The 18,804-nt window shown below is 42.9% G+C and overlaps 1 long non-coding RNA gene across 3 annotated transcripts in view; it reads right to left on the reverse strand.

The window, feature by feature from the left end:
• LOC124226970 (uncharacterized) overlaps positions 1–18,804 on the reverse strand; it is a 363,502-nt gene that overhangs the window by 66,558 nt on the left and 278,140 nt on the right. For 2 of the 3 annotated variants that reach the window (XR_006885417.1, XR_006885415.1), the window contains one exon: positions 16,707–16,912. This is a non-coding gene — a long non-coding RNA (uncharacterized LOC124226970). Of the gene's footprint in view, positions 1–9,334; positions 9,406–16,706; positions 16,913–18,804 lie in introns of all 3 variants that reach the window. The other variant, XR_006885416.1, reaches the window with a different exon arrangement.

Here is an 18,804-nt window from a genome sequence, read left to right on the forward strand (position 1 = left end):
TTAATTTCACCTTTCTTTCTTCACTTTTGTTTCCCACGTGGCTACTAGAAAATTTAAAGTCACATACGTGGCTTGCATTATATTTTTATTAGACAGCATGGTTCTCTGTCCACTACTACTGTTGAATGAATAAATGAAAGAAGGTTGACTTCAGATCAGCATTAATATTTTTAAATCAACATATAAACAGTCAACAGAAATGGTTAAAAAGGAGTGAGGCATCGTTGTTTTCCGAAATAACTTTTGTATCTGGAGCTACATTTCATTTTGAGTCATCTGCTGTTGAGAAAATGCTTACTAAATCACCCAGGACTCCAAAAGGATGAGAGGGCAGCAGACTGTTGGCCAGGCCACACCAGTGAGGCCAACTCAACCTTCAGTCCTCCGGTGAGGACCTAGAGCAGAAGACCAAGCACACATGCTGCAAGGAACTGTCAGAAGGAGAAAAAAATAATCTGGGAACCTCACAGTTTTCCAAACCTTTCCTCATCCTAAAGGTAATTATTCTCTCAGTCTAACTGTTTGCATTTAATATATTATTTGAGACTGTTTTGAGAAAATTCATTGCAAATCAAAACCACTATGAGACATCATATCACACGCATCAGGATGGCCACTATAAAAAAGATAAAAATACCAGGGGCCGGCCCTGTGGCCGAGTGGTTAAGTTCGCGCACTCCACTTTGGCGGCCCAGGGTTTCGCCATATCAGATCCTGGGCGCAGACATGGCACCACTCATCAGACCACGCTGAGGTGGCGTCCCACATAACACAACCAGAAGGACTACAACTAGAAGATACAACTATGTACTGGGGGGCTTTGGAGAGAAGAAGAAAAAGCAAAAAAAAAAAGATTGGCAACAGATGTTGGCTCAGGGGCCAATCTTTAAAAAATAAAGAAATACAGTAACGAGTGTTGGCGAGGAAGTGGAGAAATTGGAACCCTCGTGCGCTGTTGGTGGGAATGTAAATGGTGCAGCTGCTATGGAAAACAGTATGGAGGTTCCTCTAAAAATTAAAAATAGGACTACCCGGGGCTGGCCCTGTGTCCGAGTGGTTAAGTTCACGTGCTCTCCTTCGGCAGCCCAGGATCTCGCCAGTTGGAATCCTGGGCACGGACATGGCACCACTCATCAAGCCATGCTGAGGCGGCGTCCCACATGCCACAACTAGAAGGACCTGCAACTAAAAATACACAACTATGTACCGGGGGGGCTTTGTGGAGAAAAAGGAAAAATAAAATCTTTTTTAAAAAAAAAAAAGAAGAAGAGGACTACCATATGATTCAGCAATTCCACTGCTGGGCATATATCCCAAAGAACTGAAAGCAGGATCTCAAAGAGACATTTGCACACCCATGTTCACTGTAGCATTATTTACAACAGCCAAGAGGTGGAAGCAACACAAATGTCCATCAGGAGATGAATGAATAAACAAAATGTGGTACACACCTACAACGGAAAATTATTCAGCCTTAAAAAAGAAAAATCTGCCATAATGTTACAGAATGGATGAATCTAGAGGACATTATGCCAAGTGAAATACGCCATTCACAAAAGGGCAAATACCATATAAGTCCACTTATATGAGGTGACTAAAGCAATCAAACCCATCAAAACAGAAAGGAGAATGGTGATTGCCAGGGGCTGGGGGAGAGGAGAACGGGGAGTCGTTCAATGGGTAAAGCATTTCAGTTTTGCAAGATGAAAACATTTGAAGATCTATTGCACAACAATGTAAATACTTAACATTACTAAACCATACACGTAAAAATGGTTAAGATGGTAAATTTTATGTTGTGGTTTTTACTCCAATAAAAACAAAAAAGAAAAAAATGCACGGCATAATCAGTTTTACTGCTACTGAAAAATCCACAATGGAGATGCTGACCCAGGATCTTTTAACATAAGAAAAGAAGAAAAAGTGCCCCAACAGATATTTGTAGCCTAAAGTTTACAGCAGCATTATTCACAACAGCCAAATGGGGGAAACAACCCAAATGCCCATCGATGGATGAATGGATAAACAAAATGAGGTATATACATCAATGGAATATTATTTAGCCTTAAAAAGGAATGAAATTCAAACGTAGGTTACAACATAAATGAACCCTGAAGACATTCTGCTAAATGAAATAAACTAGTCACAAAAGGGCAAATAGTGCATGACTCCACTAACATGAAGTCTCTAGGGCAGTCAAATTCATAGAGACAGAAAGTAAAAGGGTGGGTACAAAAACCAGGGGGAAAAGGGAATAGGGAGTTATTGTCTTATAAGCAGAGGGTTTCAGTCTGGGAAGAGGAAGAAGTTCTGGAGACAGATGGTGGTGATGGTTGCACAACATTGTGAATGTACTCAATGTCCCTGAACTGTGCACTTAAAAAATGGTCAGGGGCCGGCCTGGTGGCTCAGCAGGTAAGTGAGCATGTTCCACTTTGGCAGCTCGGGGTTCCCCGGTTTGGATCCTGGGTGTAGACATGGCACCACTTGGCAAGCCATGCTGTGGTAGGCTCCCACATATAAAGTAGAGGAAGATGGGCACAGATGTTAGCTCAGGGCCAGTCTTCCTCAGCAAAAAGAGGAGGATTGGTAGCAGATGTTAGCTCAGGGCTAATCTTCCTTAAAAAAAAAAAAAATGGTTAAGATGATATATTTTGTGTTACGTGTATTTTACCGCAACAGAAAAAAAGAAAGAAAATGTGGCCAGAGAGGAAGGGTAAGGGGGTGAGAAGCCAGAGGGGGCAGGAAGATTAGACCAGCCCTCGGATCATCCAAACGGGAATTTACACATATCCCCCCACAACTGCCTTGAAATGTTGACAGACCATCACTGCTCTCTAAACAAGATGATTTCTAGGACAGCATTTTGTCTTCCAATAAGTGTACCACCTTTTCATTTTGCTGCTTGACCCAGCAATGAGATTCAAAAATCAGCCCGAGCATGCACACAGAAATGAGAGGAAGAGTGTGTGTGTCCGCACTCTATTTTTGGTAAGAATTATTTCTTTCCACCTGCCATTCATATTCTTCGCCTGCAACTATCTTCACTTGTGCCAAAGTCAGTAACAAAGACAAAAAGTTAGCAATACTAATGGTGAGAATGTTCTTTCAGATGCTATAAATTATTTCTTCAATGATCTAGCAAGCTAATAACAATACATGTCATGGAGCAGGCACTGTGTAAAGCACTTTAAAAATTACAATATTCTTGGGGTCAGCCTGGTGGTGTAGTGGTTAAGTTTATGTGCTCCACTTTGGCAGCCCAGTGTTCACAGGTTCGGATCCCAGGCACGAACCCAACACCGCTTGTCAGGCCACGCTGTGGTGGCGTCCCACGTGGAAGGTAGAGGAAGACACGGCACAGATGTTCGCTCAGCGACAGTCTCCCGCAGGCAAAAAAGAGAAAGATTGGTAACAGGTCTTAGCTCAGGGCCAATCTTCCTCACCAAAAAAAAATTCCAATATTTTTGACAGCAACCTTAGATGATTAACACCATTTCACATACACGGAAACTAAGGTTAACAAAATCATCTGTCCAAGAATACAAGGGAGATGAGATTTTTTTCACTCAGGTCTGATAGACTCCAAACCAGAGCTCCCGACTGTTGACAATGAGGGTACACCGTGTAAACTGAGGCCATCTAAACAGGAGGAACACTAACGAATTAGAGGAAGCAGGAGAGTTAGCGAGGGTGAGGCCGAGCAGGTACCGGCTGGCCAACTCCAGGGACGAACATGAGTAACACCTAACTACATCACACACAAAGTTGGAAACCCGAAGTTTTAGGACGGCTGATTCCTTTGTCAATTTCAAAGTCTTTTTTTTTTTAATCTCTAATACTCAGCCTCATAAACAAGAATCAAAAGAAAATGACTCAACCTATGCGAGAGAAATTCCGCTTGGAGGATAAGGTTAATAATCTGCTCTCCTACTGGGTCCTTTTCTCTAAGTTATATATTAAAGGAGTTACAGGAGAGGGGGAAAAAAAATCAGAAGGAATACAGAAATACAATCCAGCAAGTGTACTGACCCTTAATGGATGATAATTTCATCAGAATTATTTGTGCTTTCCAAAATATTATACTTTATATAAAAGTCAAGCCACGGTGCAGGAAGTATCATCAGACTAATTGATTCCGAATACCCAGCTGTAATTGGTGGTTTGCCTAAATCCAGATTACAGTCCTAACGTGTACACCATGGAAGTCAGATTATCGGGCAATTTGGTGAAAACAGGACAGAAAATCCACTACGGGGCAACACTTCCTGAATCTCTTCTACTCGTTTCCCATCTCACCCAGAAATCCAAAACAATCACTTTCAGACGTATCATAAGATCAAAGCCTTTCCTTCCACAAGAAGCTTCAAACTACATACAGACTTTTCCATTTGCTCTGCTCTTCCCTTTACAGGTATTATTTTCTGAACCTCCCAAACTTCTATGCCTGACAACAGAGCTTTCCCACACACACGGCACTGCCCACTCTTCTCATCCCTCTGGATCCCTTTCTAAGTGCCTGGAAAACACAACAAGGGGAAACAAAGGGCAAATGCCAGTCTGTGACCTCTGTCTGGACTCAGCCAAGCGTGATGTGTGAATCAGGTGTGTGGAATGGAAGTTTCCATGGCAACGAGACTGCAAGGCAGACGGGGAGTCACATACTCTTTCTACCAAGGTAATAGAAACAACAGGCCACCTGAGGGACGCTCTCCAGTGACCGTAAGGACCTAGGTCCTCATGGGCTCCTTCCCCCACCCTCTGCTCTTAATTCCTTCCCACCAGCTCCTTGGGATAATCTATCCTCTCTCTTTTTTGGGGAGAAAAGGAGGGACAAATTAAAGAGGTATTCTCTAAAGGGAGTTGCTTATGAGAAAAATGTAGAAAGGAGTACAAGTGTTTTCTTTACATAAAAGAAAAGCAGCTCTTAGTCAAAAAATTTCACTATATTGACTGACTTGACCCCCGCTGCCTGACAGAAGCACCTCCATTTCCAGCAAGCTCCTTCGCTTTGCCTTGAAATGTACTCTGATTTGTGAACCTAGTTCAGAATGAAAAGCTCCTGAGCTGCATTTTGTGTTTTCTGGACTTTTATTCTATTTCCTGTAGAGAGATACTCTAACATTATTCTAAACTTGTAGGGAAATATTTTGTTTAAAGCTCGCTTTTTGAGACCCATGAGTTGGAGACCAAAAAAAAAAAAAAAAACATATACAATTTTAATGAAATCAAAGTTGGCCTTGGTTATCTAGCTGGAAAAAGGTACTCGATGCCAGGTGTACGTTGACATTATGGCTTTTTAAACCATTTTCTTAACTTGAGACTCACAGATGTTAAAAAGAACTGGAACAAGTTCTTGTGTATTCAGATCTAAATCACGTAAGACAACAAACTCCACTTCTCCACTCTCCATCTTGTTTAGCTTGGCTCTAGAAAAGGCCTTTAAATTCCTTCAGATCACTACTCCAGAGAATGAAGAAGAGTGAATTCCCTTATGTCACCTCTGCTAATATCTCTGTTTTAGCAGATCACTCTTCCCACTGCATGAGAGAAATCTTTCTGTACTTCAACGTTGATCATGTCACTCAGGCTCCAAACCTTTCAAATGGTTCTTCATTGTGCTCTGAGAAGTCCAAATCTCAAATCGTGGTTTCCAAAATCACAGAGGATTTGGCCTCTACCTACCTCTTTAGTTTCATCTTCTGCCATTCTCCAATTTGCATTCCACATCCCAGGCAAATTCAACAATTTTTAATTTCCCAAATTCACCATTACCCACTTTCACCTTTGGCCCTTCATGTTACTGATCCCTGCCAAGAACATTTAACCCTTCCCCAATACCTCCTTTCAGGCATCACTTCCTCCAGGAAGTCTTAGTCCCTGGCACAATTTCAGTCTGAAAGTCCTTCCAGGCGCAGCCACAGCACTCATGGGTTCCCTGTCACACCATCGCCATCTAAGACATGAACTGCCAGCTTCGCGTCTATGACCCCATCCAATGGGAAGGGGGAACAAGAAGTGTGCCTTGCTCACCTTTGTCTTAACTTGGGGCCCAGCACAGAGGAGGTGGTCAATCGAGATTTACCAAAACTTAACAAATGAGTGAATGAACACACGAATGAATAGAGCGGGCCTAAATGGCAGGCATGGCATGACTGACCACAAAGAGCACCGACCACATCTGGGCCCCAGCCTCCCAGTCCGGTTCTCCTGCTTGTTAGTCTCAGGGCTTCAGAAGAGTTATTTAACCCCAGTGAACCTCAGATCCTACTTTTAAATTGGTGTAACAACACCTGCCCAAGATTATTTTAAGCATCAAATGAGATAGTATTTGGGAAACTCTTCATGAAAATTTTAATAAGTCTGTATATAATGGCATTTCCAGGAGGAGGATAGATAAGAAAGAAAAAAGAGGTGACATAATTACTGCAGAAGCAGCACCAGTCAGGAATCTGAAGAAGAAAAGCAGATAACAGGTCTAGCAAGGGCTACAGAAATTCATGGTGGGCTTCCACATACAGATAGCATAGACTGACTTCTTCCTGGGAGATAATTACGTCCCCTTCTTGCCCATTTTGGGCCTAGCCATTCTTATTACCTTCAGCTTTCCGCTTATCTATCATGTTCATTTCCACCAAATACTACCATGACTACTACTAGTTTTGGGGCCTTTGCTTATTGTTGTTCCAATCGTTAATACCCTCTTGTTCCCAGTGCCCCATATAAATCCTACCTCATCCTTTAACATCCATAATAAATCTCACCCCCATCTGTAAAGCCTTTCTTGAGTAACCAGCTCACATCTCTCTCTCTCTCCTCCTGATCTCCTGGTGCACTAAGGGCCCATATTTCACTATTCAGCGCTTTATCTCTAAATTCTTCAAACAAATATGCCAGGTCCCCTTTCTAAAATGTGGGGAGGATCTCACATAATCAGAAGAGCCTGGTCTGGGTCATAAAATGTGGGGATTTAGGAGAGAAGGTGAGAGGTAGGAAGAGTTAAGATGTTAAGAGTTAGAAAATAACACTAATTAGGCTACCAAGCAAACAAAAATATCCAGTGAGAGCTGATAGGAGAAAACTAGCTAGCGACTCAGTTTCAGAAGACTTCAAGCTTCTGTGGTAGCTGAATGTGACACAGCATGACGAGGGCACAGGATAATGCGTCAGAGAGAGGGGGGCAAGTGGGGAACATGGTTTCCAAAATGAGTATACCAAGTGATTCTTTATCCTGATGAAGAAAACCAACAATAAGATAGAAGAAATGGGGACAAGAAGGGAGAAGTACCAGCAGAGTGATCAATCAATGACATTTTGCTGAGCATCCAGTTCTCCATGCTCTTTCCTGCATCGCTAACCTAACCCGATAAACCACCATCACCGCCACCGACCCAACTGCTGTAGCAGAAAATCCATAAGGAAAGTGTGAAATAAACTGTGATCAAGAATTACAATCTGACCATTAAATATCATGTTTATTTTATTGTTACAGGAAGAAAGTCAGAACTCAAAATGTTTACACAGTGAGATCCCACTTATATAAAAATGCCTATAGACATAAGTACATAGAAATAAATAGTAAAAGGAAATATATCCAGATTCTCTCTGGTTTATATAATTATAGGTTATTTTTATTTTCTTCTGGAGGTTTTTATGTATTTTTCAAATTTTCTACAACATGCATTGATTACTATATAATTAAAAATTATATTTGGATATGGAAAAATGAAATAAACATTTTAATTGGAAATATTTCAAGAGAGCTGTCCATGGAAAGTGAACATAATCCCCACTCTCAGCTGCCTGGTGAGACGGCCTCCATTCTCCAGAGAAAAGCACATTTCCCTTCTAAATCTTGCGAGTGTGTGTGACACTAAAGATGATGTACAGGATTGTTCCCTCCACATTTTATTGTCCACAAGAAATAACTTTTAGAAGTCCTTTTATCATTGTTTTCTCATAAAAAGGTATTTATAAGAAAAGTAAATGTCAACTTTATTTTGGGTCTTGATTTTTCCAGAAGGCCTAAACTCCACAGAATATTCAACCCAACTCTCTTTCTTCTCTTCTCCACTCTTCTCGCCATTTCCATCTACGTGTGTCTCTCTCTCCCCATTTCCATCTCCATGTCTCTCCCTCCATCTCTCTTCCTCTCCATCTGTGTGTGTGTCTATGTGCCTGTCTGTCTTTTATAATGTAGAGGCATGCCTCTTAAATACTGCCCCCAGACCAAGATGCAGAGTTTTCTTTGATTTCTTCTGCACTTTATATAATGTTCTGAGTAGCACCCTCTATTCAAAGACAACTTAGAAGTTTCAAACATAAAACTCAATTTTAGTTGCACTTTGAGGATATTTACAAGCACTGTAGGAAACAACTGTATGTGTGGTATCACAAAAAACGAAAAACCAGTATGTCAGAAGTCAACATGACATTCATTTAAAATGACATATGGTGAACAACTTTCTCAGGGCAAACGCTCCATCCACGCTGGGGCTGGGGCAGGAAGTAGAAGCTGGCAACAGCCCACCACTGGAGAGGGGGGTGAAAGTGGTGGTAACTCTAAATAAAAGAGAGAAGCTTGAAATTTTTCTATTACCAAACCAGGCAATTAAAACATTAAATGTGAAATCCGAGGCACTGTAAATTTCCTAATATGGTATAAGTGCTGAGTTTCTCGAATGATGTTTTCTCATCTTTCAACATATCAAAGAGCATGCCAAAACCCCAAAGAAACATTTCCATTTTGAAAACAAAAATAAACCACACACATCCACATTCTATTAATAGTGTTGTCTTGCCTTAAAGACCCTGCATCCTTAGTGAAAAACCCCACTGCAGTTTACATAAGTTTTAACATTATTGAAAACTCCTGTCCAAAACAAACTGGATATGTGTAGGTGAGTTAGGTGGGACTCAAGCAAAAGTAATCAAATCTCTTCTCTATTTTCCTTACTGGAGACCAAATGTTATGTTCCTCATCGTTACACCTAACGACTGTGTAAATATCTTCTCCATCTTTAGCAGCATTTCTTAAGAGAGTGTAAAGAAGGAAAGTTGGCGTGAGATACACAGGTTTAAGCCAATTCCACAATATTTGGACACCTAAGATAGAGAGAGACAAGCTTCGAACCAAAAATCCCAGCAGAAATTGCCAGACGAAGCAAAGGACATGTGAAAGCTCCCAAAACCCAGACTATAAACTCTTGATCTTGCCACTATGAAAAGGAAAAATGCTGTCCCATGGCATTTTATGCTTAGAGACAGGAAAAAGCCATTAAATATGGTGCTCTCCTTCCCCAATTCAAATACCCATCAGTTGCTACTTACATACCCAGCAGAGTTGACTGCTTGGGGCGAGTACAATGCGAAGCATATGACACAGAATCTGCTTGCAAGATGCTTCTGTTTTTGAGGGAGGAAAAGAAGCAACATGTAAAATAACAATAAGAAACAACAAAGGATCATTAATTCCATCCTAAAAGATTGACCATGCAACTGGCCAGTTCAACCCCAAAGTCTTTTGGAGAAAGGCGTTGTTATTACCTGCCTTCGCAGACAGACTCAAATGTTTAAGCTCTGAGTCATGGGCCCTAGGATGTCTCTACAAGAGCAAGCAAAAGGGAAAACCAGAGTGACAGAGGGACCACAAACCCACCCCCGTTGGTCAAGATGGGGAGGAATAAAGAAAACGGACTCAGGACACCAATTCAAACTCTAATAGGAAGAAAAGAAATAAGCCTGATGGCTACTGAGGTGAAAAAAAAAATCACCTTTTTCAAGCCAACAGATCCAAGATCAAATCTTGTTCCAGCTACATCCTTACACAAACTGGGCAAGTTAATTAACCTCTGTTCCTATTCCCTTTAACACTTTTATGTAGTACTGTATGGAGGTACTCTTCTAAGCACTTTACAATTCTCAATTTATTTAATCCCAATAACAAACAGTTGAGGTTGGTTCTGTTATTATCCCTGCTTTACAAATAGGGAAACTGAGGCACTGAGCAGTCACATACGTTGAAGGTGGCAAAGTTATGCTTCAAATCCTGCCAGTCCGGCTCCAACGTCTGAGCTCCAAAGCTCTACATTGCCTCATTTATAAAAAATACTTCCTTTCCAAGGTTGTGGTATAGATTCAGTGAAATGTATGTCCAGCACCCAACACAGTGCCTGACATTTAACAGAGGCTGAATAATTTATCTCCCACCTCCCTCTGCCCACACTGTGGGGGGCTGGAGGCAAGATTCTACACACAGAGGAAGGCAGCTACCTCTGTCAACCTGTAAAGGCTCAGGGGCTCCAAGGCAAGCTGGAAAATACCCTGTCTTTATCCCTTCAGGCCTGGAACAAGAGATCTAACTCAAGCAAAGATGACCAGCATTTCCAGACAGAGACCGCCTCTATTTACCATAGTCTACATTCCAGGCACAAGCAGTGCAGACAAGCCTTTGGGAAATGGAAAGCTTCCTGATTTTTGTACTAGGAGCAATATATGTATATGTCAACACAAACACCACACACACACACACCATCTCAAACTACCACACCTACCACGGGGGAAAATGACCTACTTTCCAGAACTTTCCATTGCCTAGAAACTGACAGAGTGTCTGCATCAGGCTGCAACTTGCTTTAAGACAGTCCAGACACTGATGGGGAGCTAAAGAACTGAATCCCTTTTGGAAGTTTTTAAGAACAAATTAACCCAGGGGCTCTGGGGAGCTGTGCTGTAAAACATGAGAAAATTTTGTTCTCTGGCCCTTTGCCAGGATTTTCATACAATAAAGGACTGAGATTATTTTTGCATCTTGATATCAGTCTAAAACATCATTGAGAAAGGTGTATGTTATCAGTTAAGTGACTTCTCGAAGTTGGGCAAGTAGTGACCGGCGCAAAATAGGCCACCTAATATATTTGGAATTTTCCAGTACATGTTGCTAATTACAAAAAGTTTACACATGCTACCAGGTAGGAATGCTGTGTACACACTCTTTCAATTTTCCCCCAATTGTAAAAAGGTTATTTGATGCTAAAACAACCTAAGAACATGATTTTATCACAAGAAAAAAATATCACTACAATGAAGTATTGAAACTGTTGTTTGACCTTGAAAATGTGCTAACAAAGTTTAAAAGTAATTAAGAAGGAAAGCTGACTTTCTACCTTTTCAGCCTCTGTCACTGTGGCTACTGGGTCATTGATGCCTGCCAAATCTTGCAAAATTATAGTACTTCTCTCCATGCGGTTTCTAAAGCTATAAGCTTCTATTGTGAAGAAGCTTGATTTTCTGCTTTCGAAATCCATCAGCTGCCAGTCCACGGTCCCGGCATATTGCTAAGACAGACTCCACAGAGAGCCCAGGTGCACGCACCGGGAATCAAGTTCTTCATTCCTTTTAATTACAGTTCAGCACAAGGGAGAGAGTTAAGTGAAGAAGCCTTCTTCACAAAATGTTCATTAGAAATGGCAATTTTCTTCCAGGGAAACAAAAACGGCATCCTTCAACTTGTTCTCATCTGCAAAAGTCCCCCAGGGTGAAGCAGGCCTCTGCCATCATATGCGAGCCACATTGAGGCTTGTGGCTCAGCCCAGAATGTTTAGAGGGAAGAGAGGAACAGAAAAGGGAAAAGAGTTAGCAAGGAACTAAAACGACTAGATGAAGTTTTCCAGGCTCTGTGGACCTGTGTAAGCAGTTCCATCTACTTACTATTTAAGCTGTTAGCCCCTGGCCAGGAGATTTGTTATCTTCTTGGTCATTTCAAAAGCCTTTTAGTGAGAGAAGGGGAGAAGTGGAGGAGGGGAAGAAGGAGGGAGTTTTTCTGTGTGTGTGTCTGTGAGTCAGCAAAAGCCGGAAGCCTTACAAAACTACTTCAAACAACAAGCTGGAAAGCGTATTCAAACAATACGCTTCCACCCCCAGACAGTGAGAAATTGCATTATCCTAAGGGATCACGGCCACCCGTGTTCAGTGCAGATAAGTGAGAACCTTCCGTGCTCTGGCCAAGCGGAGACCTGCAGCCACAGCTGCTCAGAGAAACTCTGGGTGGCCTCCATTCCAGCCGCTCCAAATGGTTTCAGGGCAAAAACACTGCAGCTGGGTGGTGCTTAGAAGCGCAAGGGGGTGGGAGGAGAGGCTGACAGAGTGGAGGGTGGCAAGTTGCATCTCCCCACCAGGTGCTCTAAATCCCCTCCCGGGGCTTAGGAAAATCACACGGAGGTCTCGAGGCTGATTCCGAAGGCAGCTGTGTCAGAGCCTGCCTCACCACCAACCCACAGCCATAAACTGAAACAGTGCCTCCGAGAACGCAGAAACTGGGGAAATTTCCCTGACAGGCACTTCTTAGTGCTCTAGGAGCAACAGTCTAATTAATGCCACTTGGCCAAAGAGAGGGACATTCCAAATTCGGTCAGAAAGAAGAAAGAAGCCTTGCCACCCACCCTCACCGCAGACACAGAGCTCTTTGAGACAGTCCCTTTCAAGACTCAGGCAACTCTGTTTGATCAACTTACATTTTTTTGAATTTAAAATTTTACTGCAAATGTATTAACTGTCCTCTGAGTGAAAAAAATCATCTTAACATTTTAGGAAAAGTATATGAAAGTTACAGTATGAGCTCACTTTGGGGACACTGTCACTTGCATAGAAGAATAATCTAAAGAAAAAACAATTATTTCACTTATTAATGACTACCTGCTGTCCAATGTTATAGTATTTCTTACATTTCCAGGTTGTCACAGGTTATATTTTTAAATGTTTTTCCCATCTACAGCTAATATCTATATGGTATGTTTGACTGACAAGAAAGTTAGTCAGAAAGTATCAGATAAGCAGCCGCCCAGTGGGGCAGTGGTTAAGTTCACAGATTCCGCTTGGGCAGCCTGGGGTTCGCAGGTTCGGATCCCGGGTGCGGACATGGCACTGCTTTATCAAGCCATGCTGCGGTAAGCATCCCACATACAAAGTGGAGGAAGATGGGCACAGATATTAGCTCAGGGCCAATCTTCTTCCAAAAAAAAAAGGCATCAGATAAGTTGATAATGCAGAAGTCTCATATATTTGCATGTAGTCCCCAGACCAAATATCCCCTTTGCAGAACCCAGTTTTGTGTATAGATTCTTTTGAAAGAATATAAAATTTTTGATCGTAACACACGAGTGAGTATTCTCACAAATGAGAAGGGATACAAAAGATAGAAAAATTAATACTAAAATTGCAGCACTGGCTACCATGAGTGCTGACAATAATAGTTCATGCAAAATCAAAATGAGTATAGATGTTAAAAATTAAAATTAAGGGGCCAGCCCAGTAGCATCGTGGTTAACTTTGCATGTTCCACTTCAACAGCCGGGGTTCATGGGTTCAGATCCTGGGCACAGACCCATACACCACTCATCAAACCATGCTGTGGTGGCATCCCACATATAAAATAGAGGAAGATTGGCACAGATGTTAGCTCAGAGCCAATCTTCCTTCCACACACACAAAATTAAAATGAAGTCATCTGGCATCTAGATCACTGAAAGAGAAGTTGAAAGACTGGAGAGACATCTTCCACTCGGCCCTTGATGTGCTGTAGGGCCTACATCAAGTTGTGCCCTGCCTCTGTTATAATAACTGCAAAATGGAGATAACACTTCATGCCACCCTACCTCAGAGAGCTGCTACAAGATTAGATATCAAAAAGGAAAATCCTCAAAGCCCTGTGAGTTCCTCATGAACAGAAGACATGCAATGTAATAAAATACCAGCACCTTCTACAAAACTCCTAAGAGGCTCAAGGATCTAGAAATAGGAAATGGACACCAGCAATGCAACATGGCAGACACCTCACAGGGCACAACACTGACGATCAGGGAGGCGGGGGGCAATTCTGTCCTCACCTTCCAATGAAAAGGGGGAGGAAAGAACTCTGAAATTCAGATCTACTCAGACAAGAAAAAACATCCAGGGAGAGGGAAAAAAACAGTCCTGTTTTGACAGATCGCCAATAACTCGAAAGAACGCAATTCTGACAGGTAAAATTCCAAATTCTTTGCCTCAAGGTCTTGATCTACAAGAAGACAAGTGACAACATTACTCTGGTAGTTTTTCAGGTTTAGTAAAATCTCACGTTAAAGTAAATTGGTTTCCTAGGCAGGTAAGTGTAATGATCCCCTCACACTGAATAAAATTTATGCAGAGAATACATAGAGTATTTTTCATCAATTTGTACTGGAACAAAAGCCAAAATGGCCTGTACATAGCCACCTAAAGAAAACAACTACTTTGGGGTTCATAAGGAAATTGGGAGAAGCGTATTAAATATTTATATACCCAGAGATATTCTGAAGTATGAAAAGTTTGAAATTTGAATTAAACATATTATTTTATATATGATTATATCAAGCACTTACTGTGGGTCACATGTCAGGTTAAAATAAAAAAGATGAGTAATATCCTATTCCTGGCTTTCACAAACCTCAAAGTCTAGCTCGGAGGAGGCAGAGACACAATAAAGTAGAATAGAATGTGGTAAGAGCTGGAAACAAGTATAAACAGAGTGCTGAGGAAGAATAGAGGGAAGAAGAAATGAATTCCTCATGGAATGGGAGAGAAGGGAGGGGTTCAGGAGAGTTTCAGAGAATCTGACCCTTGAACAGAACCTTCCAAAATGAACAACACGTCACCAAATACAGAAGACGGGGAAAGGGCATCCTAGATAAGTAAACAGCAGCCCACAGCCCACGGCATGTCTAGATACGTCCTAGTTAAGTGAAGCACCACAGAGACAATCTGGGAGGGCCTGAATTTCAAGGTCTTTGTGGGAGAGAGGGAGGCAGTTCACAACATATTTTTGAAAAGGAACTTGACAATTTCTATAACTACTCAATATAGGTATAAGACCGAGGCACAATGGACTGGAGCAGGGGAGGTGGTGCTGGCCCCCAGCATGAGACAGACTCCAGGGAAACTGAGAGCATGGCTGAGGCCAATTCTCTAGGTGTGGGGGAGGTGGATCAGGAGGCAGAGAAGCCAAAGGGCTTGGCAAGCTTAACCATGACTCAGGAATGCTCAGGACCAGGGTTTCCAGGAGAAGGAGCAGGCCCATATTAGGTGGGCAAAACACAGCACAGTATTCCAAATAATGGCCTCCAAAGGCAAATCCTGGGAATTTGTAAATGTTACCTCCTATGGCAAAGACTCTGCAGATGCAATTAAATGAAGGATCTTGAGACGGGGAGATCATTCTGGATTATCCAGTTGAGTCCTAAATGCACTCAGCGCCATGCTAACAAGAGTGAGGCAGGAGGAGATTTGACTAGAGAGAGAGGAGGAAAAGGCAAGGTGACCATGGAGGTAGAGACTGGAGTGATGCAGCCACAAGCCAAGGAATGTCAGCAGGCACCAGGAGCTGGAAAAGACAAGGAACAGATTCTCCCCCAGGCCTTTGGTAGGAGTGTGGTCCTGTGAACACCTAAATTTCTGTTGTTTTAAGCTACCAAGATTGTGGCAATTTGTCACAGTAGTGATAGGAAACTAACACAGTGAGCAAAGAGTCATCCCCCCACATGCTCTTCGCCGTCACGATCACCAGTCTTGATGAGAATAACTCAGATGGAAGGCACTTCAACTATCACGAAAAAGTTGAAGTCCAGGCTGAAGCCTCAGAGGAAGGCTACATTACTAAACTGAGAAACTGGTCAAAAGTTAGGTCATGGGACCCAGGTAAAAGCCCAGACTAGGCCAATACAAGATGGGTGGAAGAAAGGCAAATCACGGCCACCAAATCATGACACATGGGGAAAGGAAGCTGGCTCTGAATAGCAGTAGGGGCAATCGGAGAGATACAGGAACTCAGAGGTCATCAATGGGCCACCAAATTTCCGGTCTAGGATAGCTGCTTAATTTCAAGTGTCCATTGGATATCCTGGAAGAGGCAAGAAGGGATGGCAAACATTTCCATGCACGCTGGCTTGATTGGGACTAACTCAGGAACTAGATCATGACTCGACCATCAAATCAAGGACATCAGTGGATCTAGATGTGAGAAGATTATGGAAGTGAGACAGACGGGGCATGAAATGCTAAAAAGCTTGAAATGTGCTCTTTAGTCAATAAGGGAAATACCTCAATGGGATCCATTTCAGATGGGTGGGGGCAGGGTAAGGTATCCACAGTAGACTGTATAGCCCAGTAAGAAGGGGAATGAATCAGCCAAGGTTGGAGATGATCGAGGCCAGCCATAAGAATGGAAAATGGTGAGGGACTAGAAAAATATTTGGAGGACATGGCAAGTGATTAGAATAGGGAATGAGTAATTGGTAGGGCATAGGGGCAGAAGGTAAATGACAACACCAACCTTTGAAATACAAAACTCAAATGAGAAAGAGTAGAGCAGACACAATGAGTTCGTCTCTGGCTTAAGGTATGGGTGGGTCATGCTAGGGGTGACAGCCAGAAGCCAGTGGAACGCTAGGATTTGAAATTTAGAATGTCAGAACTGTTTGAATGTTCGAAAAAGTTATCTGTAATGGGCTCTTTCATCTTCTTCTTCCTGATCCATCACTATGAAAGGGATCCAAAAAAGATTCCTGAAACGTTCATATCCTAAGAACAATATTTTTGAACTATACTCATCCCACCCACTCATAAGAAAAATCTTGCATTGGCAGCACTTAAAAGCAAATTAGAAATTTTCTAAGAAAAAGAAAAAAAGGACCTACCATTAGCCATTTCCCTTTTCTGTCTGTTAGTTTTGAGGACATCTGGTGAAACAGACAACAGAGAACAGCTACCCACGGATCATGGACAGTTGAGAAGGATGGTCCATGATGACCTCAGGGATGACCCAATGATGGAAAAGGTGGCACACTTTTTAAATTTGCAGAGGACATCAAGTTAGCCACTGCTGGAGCAGTCAATGCAGATCCTACGAAGAGAAAAAAAAAAACAGTATGTTCACTAATATGGACCACCTGGGGAAAGAGATGAGGAAAAATATTAATAAAGACACAGATTTACATGAGGAAGAAAATGTATGTTAATCAGATGCAAAAAAGACTCACTTGTGCCCTACAGCTATAGATTCTATATTCCTCTTCACCAAAATGCTCAGGTGTTCAGTGCTCTATGGCAAGATGCAAGCAGCTACCCCATCTAGCATGTGATCTATGATGACTGGTGCTAGCTAAAACGTGGAAATGGCTTAGAGAGAGGAGCATCTGAAATTCCAGAGTAGAGAGAGATCTTGTCAACATGGCTGCAAAGGCAGACTCTGAACTCATCTCCTCCCATGAACACAACCAGGTTACAACTATTTTTGGGAAAATTACCCTGGATAGAAAACTGAAAACTGGATAGAAAGAACCCCCACAACAAGGGACAGTCCTGACTAAGGCAGAAGAGGTAGAAATTCCTCCTGGAGAGAAAAAAGCCACCTTCAGGAGCAGCGGAGTTTCTCAGCCAGCCAGGCGGGAGACACCCTAAGGTACGCAGCCCTCCCTGGAGGAGTGAGGTCCAGAGCGGGGCCGATACTGCTATAAGCATCCTTCAGACTCAGAACAACTGAGACAGCGGTCTTACTATCTGGCTTTGCTGGCTATTAACTGCAGCAGGGATACCCCCAGAAAAGCTATCAGACGAAAGCCAAAAAGACCTGGGTCTTAAAGGGCCCACGCACAAACTCACCTGTCTCAGCCACCTAAAATCACCAGAAAGAAGGCTGAGAGTCCTTTGGTGAAAAGAGCCTCACCTGGTAGGCTCTGGGTGCATCTCGGTGAGAGGAGAGACCCCTCTGGAGACGGAGACATTGGTAGTGGCCATTGTTATCACCTAGTTCAGGTGTGCTGACACAGACAAACAGACGCCATTGAAGTTCTTCCCCTGGCCTGTTAGCTCAGGGGTCTGCCACACCCACTAGAGCACAGATTTAATCCAGTTCAGCCAGGGCAGGCAGCCCACCCTAGGGACTGGCCACACCCAATAGCAAGCCCTTAGGCTACTTGTCACCCTGCATTGACTGGGTGCCTTGATCCTCTACAGGCAGGTGAGTGTGTCTACCTCTGTGGGCCAGGGCCTGTGTGAGGACCACGTGAACTGTGGGGGCCATTGGTGAAGAGGAGGGGGCCTCTGCAGTGGGGCATTGGGGTACACTCCAGGGGGCTGGGAAGTGTGCTCAGACCAGACTGTGTTGACAGTGTGTGTGGCCCTGTGGGGGGGTGAGGCTTATCAGCAGCAGAAGACCTGTGCTTCATGAATAGCCATAAAAGGATCAGCTCCATCTTCTAAAACCTGAAACAATTGAGTGCTCCCATGCCTAGGGCCAGCCCCACTCAGCTGCACTCCTAAGAGAACTGACAACAGCCTTGTAGGCCTGAGGCCTATTGCAAATGTAAGCCCCTGAGCCTAGCAACCAGCTACACTGGCTACCTACCCAACTAAAAGGAAAACTGCAACAAGAGTGTGCTGTTAGACCTTGTAGCCAATGGTGCTGAGGCTCCCCAAACCAGATTTATAATCAGCTGGCCAGGGAAGGAAAGACTAGACTCTCTGGGTACCTGCATTAAGAGCAACCCTGCCACAGCAGAAGGACATAAGTAGCCCAAAAAGGGGTCACTCCTAGATCATTTGGATTGGTGACGAGAGGGAAGCACACTGCTGGGCCTCAAAAGGCATCTCTTACTTAAGGCCACTTCCCCAAGATCAGGAGACATAGCTGTATCACCTAATACATAGAAATAAGCACAGAGAAAGAGGCATAACGAGGAGACAAAAGAATACATTCCAAGCAAGGGAACAGGACAAAACCCCAGAAAAAGGACT

Source organism: Equus quagga, chromosome 15 (assembly GCF_021613505.1).
Source record: "Equus quagga isolate Etosha38 chromosome 15, UCLA_HA_Equagga_1.0, whole genome shotgun sequence".
NCBI classification, from domain to species: Eukaryota; Metazoa; Chordata; class Mammalia; order Perissodactyla; family Equidae; genus Equus; species Equus quagga.